The sequence below is a fragment of the Mastigoproctus giganteus genome, chromosome 8 (genome assembly GCF_048544385.1).
Source record: "Mastigoproctus giganteus isolate SK-2022 chromosome 8, ASM4854438v1, whole genome shotgun sequence".
In the NCBI taxonomy this organism is placed as follows: Eukaryota; Metazoa; Arthropoda; class Arachnida; order Uropygi; family Thelyphonidae; genus Mastigoproctus; species Mastigoproctus giganteus.
In genome coordinates, this window is record NC_143582.1 from 60,158,810 (window position 1) to 60,167,739 (window position 8,930).

An 8,930-nucleotide genomic window follows, 5' to 3' on the forward strand; every position below is an offset into this window, starting at 1 on the left:
GCTGAAATTTTTATAGTTCTGTTGTATAAAGCCATGGTTATAGTTGCGTACAATGAAACCTGCGTGCGCGCGAATTGTTCAATCAAATCTTGCACTTCTGGTAGATATTGTAGAACTAGTAAATAAATAAATAAATTGAAGGTGGAACTAGACAAAGAATCAGAGTGGATGGAGAAGTTATATTGTCATTTATTTAAATTGAAAAAGTAGTTTTGCAGAATATATGTGTGTGTGTGAGTGGAAATATTTGGCTGGATTATTGGAAGGAACTGGCAAATGACGTTGACTTTATATACCTTGCTTTCTTGCTTTGTGTAACGAATACTTATACTAATTGATTAAGTCGTTTGACGTGTTTAATACTTTGAATGGATTGAGTCAACTTAGTCTTGATTGAATTCTTCTTCTTCTTGCTCAGAGGTAAAACGTGAGGAGACATAAATTCAAATTTAGGAAGGCTGTTTGCAGGATAGATGTGTTGAAATTTCGATATAAGAAGCTGATAGTTGATCGTTGGCTTCCATCAACCCCAACGGCTCATATCTGGTGAGTATGGCTTGGCACACCCAGGGTCCTGAGCTGGATATCATCATTCTTCTCTTTCTTGGTGATTCCCCTTCTACTTCCGACTCTTGTTCTCTCTCTCTCTCTCTCTCTCTCTCTCTCTCTCTCTCTCTCTCTCTCTCTCTCTCTCTCTCTCTCTCTCTCTCTCTCTCTCTCTCTCTGTCAGGGTAATTCATAATTTTTTTTTTTTGACTAGTGCAGAATAAGCCTCAGGCTTCCTTCCACCATATAGCTAATATTAATAATCTGGCGTTGTAGAATTGGGTTGTTGGAATAAGTTTGAGGAATACAAGTGGTGCTCTGTACCTTCATGGGGCCGAATGCAAAATAGAATTTGGTGGCCCATCTAAAGAAAAAAACTAATAAATAACATTTTTAATTTAATTTTATTGTGACGAGAAAACAAAAGATTCATATGACATAAGAACTAAATATAAAATTTCATCAAAATTGTTAAAACCATTTTTGAAAAAATGTAAATTTCAAATTAATCTTCAAGTAAACTTCATAGATACTGGCAGGTAGAAAGTTCTGTTTCCGATAAAAATCATTGAAAAAAAAATTAGTTAAAAAACAGCAATGTGTTTTTGAAACAGTGATTTTGGGGCTCTCCTGTGATCGGGGCCCTAGGCAGATGTCTTTTTTGCCTATAGGATATCGCGCCACTGAGGAACACATAGACAAACTATTGGTGGGTAATCTTGGGATGAGTGGACACGTTGATTTTTTAAAATGTTTTTTGACTGATGCAAACGCTTGCTTTCATACATCATTTACCACTGGTAGTACTGTACTAATTCTAATATCAATATTACTGCGCCTTTGGGCGAATTCCAGCATTGATTAAAACCTCCGTTGTAAACATTGCACATTTCACAAATCTATCAACACACGTGTTAGGAACGGTAGCAGGTGAATTTTCAGGTAATTTTGAATTTGTAGAAATTGTGTAAAGCTATTTTTATTTATAGTGAGTTGTATAACAAAGTGTGTCGACAGTTAAAGAGTGGTTTGAAAAACAAAACACTTTTTAGAATTGGAATTATAACGCTAATTTTCAGGTGAAAGATTTTGTGAAGTCTCGTTGAGTTTGTTTCGATTCGTGATAACTGGACATGGGCTGAGCATTTCGCTCTATCCTCTTGAATTCCGTAGCCCTTGTAAGGACATCACATTCGAGTTTTGATTGCATCGTTTATCTTAATCTCTGTCTTTCTAAGGTTAATACCCTATTCTCATCATTGGCGTTCTCCACATGAAGTGGCTTTGGGAACCCCTCCCCACAAAGAACATTTTGCTTTTCATTATGAGTTTGTGATATGTTGATGCTCCTTAAAGATATCAGTAATATTCCAATTAAATATCAATAAAATTCATGGGTGGTGTCAGTTTGCGTATGATATGTCCGAATAAATTTATGTAAATACTTGAAAAATAAACACTTTTCAAGTAAGCTTTATGTTTTAGACATGAATTGGTTCTTCCTCTCACTATTTTGGAAGCCCAGTTTTTGCACTTGTTTATCACCACAGGGAAAAGAAAAACCAACACACGCACTATTCCGCTCTTATTTGTTATAGAATTTTTTTTAATCTTTAATCTTGGTAAAGCCTGTCATTGCTTCCTTGTCTAGAGTCAAACTTCTCATAATTTCTCTGGTGAATTATTTCTAATTAACCTACTTCCACATGATCTTCATCAGTACTGAATTTGCTAACCTTTATTGATAACATCACCTTTATTTTCTTTATGTTTAACATGAGGCCATACTTTGCACTTACTTGTTAGACTTTCCGAAGTTTTATAATTTTTCTTTGAAAAATCTTGATTCGAGCTGTTAGCTCATCCAATTCAGCAAATTTCATAATGTACCTACTAACTGATTTTAAACTCATGTTAACTAAAATGATATGTATGTTGAGAAAGTATAGTTTTAAGCAAAGCAGGGTTTACCAGAGTGCAATTGCTTCAGAGCCGAAGGTTGCAGGAGGCCACAAGCTATGAAGTTATTGCAAAAAAAATAAGTTTTTTTTTAAAATTGTATTTCAATTACTGTAGTAATTGCTCAAATTGTATATTGTGCTTAAATCAGTTTCTCTCATATTTCATTCATATTAAAATAATTGGGAGTCTGCATATTGGAGACATTTGAAAAAGGCATTTTAAAATGGGTGCCATGGCCCAGACTTTGTAAATACAGTAATGGCTTTACTCCATTTATTAAAAACTAAGTCAATTCAGGTAGCATTTCTTGGTGTGTGTGTACATGAGCATGCTTTTTTGTGGAGAAGGGGTGTGTAGGAATTCGGTTTTTAGAAAGTAAGCAAAATTTTTCTTTTATACCTTGTATGAACCACAGCTAGTGGAGTTTACAACTTCATTACATCTTTTTATTATTATTATTATTATTATTATTTTTTTTTACAACCAATAATGGAGCAAGGGTGCATTTATTTCTACAAACTCACCCTTATTGACAGTTGTCAAGGGCCCATGACAACTTCGGCCCAGATTCTGTTTCCTTAGCTTGCACATAGTATATTCAATAATGTTTTGTAGCTCTTTTAACATGAAGCCTTGTCATAAATTGTTGATCTTATAGATCAGTTTATTCTTACCAGAAAGATAATACAAAACGCCCAAGATCTCTGTATGTAAATACAAAAAGCCCAAGATCTCTGTATGTAAATACAAAAAGCCCATGGTCTTTGTAACAGCACAGAAAAATTGCTAGAAGTATATATATTAGAATCATATAACACAGGTGAAATTGCCTACTGGAAAACAAAATTTCTAAGTTGAAACTTATTATTAGCCATATGGTGCAAGGAAGCCTGAGGCTTATGCTGTACCAGCCAAAAAAAATCCCGCTTTATCCTGGGAGAGAGAGAGTGTCAGAAGTAGGGAATTACCAAGAAAGCAAGAAAGAGAAGAATGATGATAACCAGCTGAGGACCCTGGGTTTGCCAAGCCCATACTCACCAGATGTGAGTTCCTGTAATGTAAGGTCTAAATAAGAGTAATGATAACAAGTATACAAAATAACAATCAATAGAAATCACAAAGAAGATTTAGTATAAGAAACTTAACCAAAAGTAATAAAATATCCAAGTCACTTTGGAGCATATGTATTATTTCAGTGACAGTATAGGGACTTCGCCACTTGTCACTCACTCATCTGGAGAGATCTGGCCTTGAATTCCATTAGAGATGGAGTAATTCTTGAAACAGTCTTTAGTTAAGGCTGTTATTAGCTGGTCTCAGGTGAAAGGAGTAGGGTCCCCTTGTGGAGTTATTCAAAGCTTTGCATCCAGCACAAAATGCAAATCAATCTGTGAACACACAGATATAATATGTAAAGCATATACAATGCTGGATTAAGGTATGGACCAGCAGGCTTTTGCCTGCGGGCACCATTCTTTTCGGAGACACCAAATTTTACAAATCATGAAAAAAAAAAAAATAAAATAAAATATCCTTATTAAGGGGTGCTGAAAAATCTTTCTACCCATGTAGCGAAAGTACCTTGGTCCGGCCCTAAGCATATATGTAGGTTTCCCCATGAGTTATTCAAAGCTTTTCAGCCAGCACAACATGCAAATCGCCGACCAGCTAGCCGAGTGGGTAAAGTGCCTGCCTGGCAACCTAAAGGTCGCGGGTTTGAATCCTGCATCGGGCTTGGATTAGAGTACTGCAAAAATCTTGGGAGGTGCATTATGGCCACAGAAGCAGATGCGCCAACTAAAAAAAACAAAAAAAAAAACAACCAGCATGCAAATCAATCTGTGAACACGCATGTACAGACATAATATAAAAGCATATATGTATATTTCTCTGTGAGTTATTCAAAGCTTTTCTTTTCAACCAGCACAACATGCAAATCAGTCTGTGAGTATCCGTGAATATACGGACATAATATGTAAAGCTTAAATATTATGGCTTAAGATACTGATGTGCTGTAAAACTAATCATAACAAAAAACATTTATAATAGATTTTATTTTCTTTATATACAATCACTGAAAAGTTGCCCATGTCAGCAGAGAACTTATTGACAATTGTAAACAAAGAATTTGGGAAATATTGATCAGTTTTCATTAGCAAAATATATTTTGATCTGATTGTGCATTTTTCTGCTTGTATGCTATCAGTAGACAAATAGCTATTTTAGCTATCAGTATGAAGTAAAGGTAATAGATTAACAGTAGCTTCCACTATTTATATTAGAACATGCAACAGCCTGGAAAGCAAGGTATACCCTGTGCTTTCTGAGGGGTTCTCGTAAAAGAAGCAAATAAATGGGCTGCATTGGGGTTACTAAGAGTAAAAACAGTTGCAGGTTATACTTGCATGTACACTAATAATAGAAGCATAGTAAATAAATTTGATGAATTTGAAATACTGATCAAATCATTAAATGGAGACGTGGGAACATCAGGGACATGGTGTCACTCAGATAGACAGTTTCCACAAGATATCAGATCTTGTGGAAACTGTCATTAAGGATTAAATATGGTTATATGGTGAAAATTAAACTTAAAAAATAATACAAATACTGTATTATTTTAAGAGTATTATGGTAATTAAGCAGGTACCAAAAATTTATAGGCCAAATGACTATGATGAATATAATGAACAACAATACAGACAATTGAGTGGCCCATAAAATTAGAATGTCTCATAATGTGGCTTTTAACTCTCTAGATATCAACTGAAACTCATGGATTGGCAGTTCATTCAATAGCACAGTATTTCTTGATTTGCTGAATGACTGCATTCTATACCAAAACGTTAGAGAGGCAACAAGAAAAAGCAATATTCTTGTTCTCGTTATCAGCAGTGATTTGTCATGTATTAAGAATATTCAAGTAAATGAACCTTTAGGTAGTGGTGATCATAGCATACTGATATGGGATTTATTCAAAGAAATAACAACTGTCAAGAATAATGAGAAGGGATTTTGGGGAAAGGTAGAAAGCCTGCACGAGAAGCACGCAAAAGTTCAATGAAATTGACCGGTAAAAGTACTTTGCCGTAACGGCACTTGTATTGTTGCTCGCTCGGTAAACAGACGGTGGGTGTTATTGGTTAGGAGTAGAAATTGAATCCCATGGGAGATTGAAACCCTCCCGAAGTGGAGGGGGTAACCTGACCTTTTTTCTTTAGAATCACTGGTGGACTAGTGGATAAATGGTTTATTAACAAAAAAAAAAAGGCAAAGGAAACCCATATGAGAAGCACGGCAAACGTCGAAAAAGTTTACCGGTGAAACTACGTTAAGAACGCCAGAACTTCCAATATGACTCTGCTTGTGATTCAGTTAGTGATTCTAAAGAAAAAAAGGTCAGGTTACCCACCCCCTCCACTTCAAGAGGGTTTCAAGCTCCCGTGGGATTCAACTTCTACTCCAGACCGATAACACCCACCGTCTGTTTACTGAACGAGCAACAATACAAATGCCGTTACGTCAAAATACTTTTACTGGTAAATTTAATTGAACTTTTGCGTGCTTCTCGTGCAGGCTTTCTTTACCTTAGCCGGATTTTGTTTTCACAAAGGGTATTATAATGGGAGTACACATTTTTAAAACTCTTTCACTGTGATCAAATGACGTTTAAAAATGTAAATGTCAAAAGGTGAAGTGTTCAGAAATGTCACCATACAGGCCACTAAATGTTTTATACCAAGTATGAGATATTAAAATTGTTGAAGATTTAGTCTTAAATGGATGTCAAATGAACTGGTAAGCTTAGTGTAACAGAATAAAAATGCATGGATGATTATAAATTGTCAGATAAATACAGTTCCTACAAATTAGTAAAAACTACTATAAAATCAAGTTACTTAGGGGGGAGAGGCTAAGATTAAGAAAGATTATATTAAAAAAGAAGCTGCAGAAGAGGTAGTTATGCCTTCAGCCACAACATTGAATGCATCCTTAGATTCAGAAGTACTTGCAGATTACAGATATGCAAATATGTTCAAAGGGTAAAATGGGTAACTAAAGACCTCTAAGTTTATCCACTGTGCCACAGAATATAATGGAAAATCAACAGTTAAAGAAGTAATGCAAGATCATTTTGATAGGAGTAAATCTATAAGGCAATCACAGCATTGGCTTGTTAAAGGGAGATCATACATCACCAATATGATCAGCTACTACGAGGTTGTTGCCTCATAAGGAACTGGATGCCAAGAGTAATTCTGACATTTACTTAGATTTCAGTAAAGCCTTTGATACTGTACCACATGTACAGTTGTATAAATTGGAGCAAAGTGGCATTAGATGAAAGTTACTACTGTGAATAAAGGGATGACTAAGCAGTAGTAACAAAGAGTGGTTATAAATAGCCACCACTCATCATGAACTATTATGAGAGTGGGGTTCCACATGGTCTGTATTGGGCTCATTATTTTTAACATTTATTGATACTGATGTAGGTACTTTAAAGTTAGTTGTCTGAGTTTGCTTCTGATGCAAAGATGGGAACAGTGGTTAATTACAGTAATCAGGATATGCCAATTCATGCTCAAATGCCTAAGTCTGTTGGCACACTATGGGCATAGTTGCCGATGCACCTAAGAGATCTCTAAATCAACCAGCCTAAGTCCGTACATTATTCAGCCACTTTTAATTATCTTCAACCACTTACTCTCAAACCAGATTTTCCCACAGCAGTGGAAAAACTATCTCATCAAACCTTTAGCTAAAGTTCAGTCTCCATTGCAACCTAAACACTACTGACCCATCTCCAACTCCTCCAGCCTGCTGAAGCTCCTGGAGAAGGCCTTACTCACTATCCTCACTAAGCAGATCTTGCCTGGTAATCCAGCCAAAATTTAGGCGCCTCCGTAGCCAGGTGGGAAGGAGCAGCAGTGCGTAGCACACACTTCTTGATTAGACCGGGGTTCGAGCCCATCACCACCAAATACGGAGGATGCGGAAAGGTCAGGGAATGACCACTGCATATCCCGGAGCAATACGGCCTTAGTTGCTAATGCTCCTAAAAATCAAATAACAAACATAACAAACAAACCAGCCCAAATTCACTATTCCCTTCCAGACAGATCAATGATCATCAGTCTGCTATTGACCATGAGTACTATCTTGTCAGCATTTGAGAAAAGGCAAGAACTAGCTATTACTTAGACATTGAGGCCGCATTTGATGCCATCCAAGTAAAAACTTCTAACTCTCCTGGAATGCCACTTCCAGATTACTATGCTTTCTGGCGCCTCTGTAGCCAGGTGGGCAGGAGCAGCAGTGCGTAGCACATGCTTCTTGATTAGACCGAGGTTCGAGCCCATGACCACCAGATACGGAGGATGCGGAAAGGTCAGGGAATGACCACCATATATCCCCGGAGCAATATGGTCTTAGTGCTAATGCTCCTAAAAACCAAATAACAAACAAACATACTATGCTTGCTCTCCTCTCTTCTGCATAACAGTTATAAAGCTTCATACAGGAAAAGGAGATCGTGCCCTTACAAGATCCGTCACTGCAGGAGTCCCACAAGGAGGGGGGTCCTTTTGGGCCTTCTGTTTTCATCTATTTTCTCTCCACTGGTTGCACATTCTCAGTGTCTACTGAGCTATGCGGATGATATCGAGATACTCACTCCCATCATCCCCAGTCAAGACCTCAATCTGGTAAAAGCGGAAATTAACAACACTCTCACCGCAGTCACATTTTACCTCTGCCAGTTCTGGCTCAAGACCAGCTAAGTCTGAATTCTTGGTTTATTCACTGAAGCAAACTCCATCTCTCCAGCCTTCAGTCGGCAACACCCTCATTCCAATTGTGTCCAGCCATCGTGATCTAGGTGTTGTGTTTGCTCCAAACTTCGATTTAACACTCACTTAGACATGCTCCTCGCACGTGCTTCAAGACTCTGGTGGATAGCAAAACAACATCTACATATCACCGATAAAAAGACAACTGTGAAGTACATAAGAACAGTTATCTTTCCACCTTTACTCTATGCTGCTGAAATTTGGGCCTCAGCGGCATTGTCAATAAAGAAACCACTCATCGCAGCAGAATTCTGGTTCCTAAAGTGGGCCAACAGGAAGCACAACCTTCCAGCTCATACCATGCAGATTGCAGACTCACTTCGGATTCCAAGACTTCCCACCTTAATCGACGACCAGTGCCTCCTAGCAACAGTGAAGATGATAACAGGCATAATTGCAACACCTTCATTCTGGGTTACTTGTGGCTGAAGGATTTCCCCTGCTGCCCTTAGGGCCAATTCCGAGCTCTGCTCAAGCAAACCCAGGCACTTGACTCCGACCTGAACAAATTCGCTGTTGACCGGACCTACCGGAAAAAAATTATGACTAGTAGGACTAATCAGCAGATTT

At 37.5% G+C, this 8,930-nt stretch overlaps 1 protein-coding gene across 1 annotated transcript in view; it reads left to right on the forward strand.

The window, feature by feature from the left end:
- Positions 1-1,363: 1,363 nt before the first annotated feature.
- Positions 1,364-8,930, forward strand: part of LOC150081562 (WD repeat-containing protein 3) — a 279,852-nt gene continuing 272,285 nt past the window's right edge. Inside the window, 1 exon segment of the mRNA XM_090380245.1 lies at positions 1,364-1,488. The gene's annotated coding sequence lies outside the window, so the exon portion shown is untranslated.